At 35.7% G+C, this 426-nt stretch overlaps 1 protein-coding gene across 1 annotated transcript in view; it reads left to right on the top strand.

Moving 5' to 3' along the window:
* Window positions 1-426, top strand: part of loxl2b (lysyl oxidase-like 2b) — a 44,966-nt gene that overhangs the window by 38,045 nt on the left and 6,495 nt on the right. The window lies entirely within an intron of this gene.

Here is a 426-nt window from a genome sequence, read left to right as displayed (position 1 = left end):
AATTAACATGTTAAATCTTGTTAATTTAATTAGTCCAGAAACAGAAATGTATAAATGAGCTGATGGTTTTAGTGGGAGTTAGATAGAACAGCTGGGTGCACGACTTTTCTCCCCTTGTCGTCACAGTGAGGTTGCCAGGTTTGGTACCATTGTATGTCGTCTTTGACAAAAAAATGTTCCAGCATGTAACTTCCCCTAAAACTCTATATTCATTGATGGAACAAACAAGTCATGTGTTAATTATTGAGCTCTGCAAGTGTTAGTAGAAGTGTTTTTTTTTTATTATTTTAACTTTTTCCCCTTGCTTCAAGTGTTTATGCTAAGCTAAGTTAATCACCTACTGGCTCCAGCTCTGTACGAACACACAGACATGAGACTGATATTGATCTTCTTGTCTCACTCTCAGAAATTCAATTCAATTCAATT

Source organism: Morone saxatilis, unplaced genomic scaffold (genome assembly GCF_004916995.1).
Source record: "Morone saxatilis isolate NCDOM2014 unplaced genomic scaffold, NCSU_SB_2.0 Contig16, whole genome shotgun sequence".
Taxonomy (NCBI): Eukaryota; Metazoa; Chordata; class Actinopteri; family Moronidae; genus Morone; species Morone saxatilis.
Note: the sequence above shows the minus strand (reverse complement) of the source record. Positions and strands in the feature narration are given on the sequence as shown.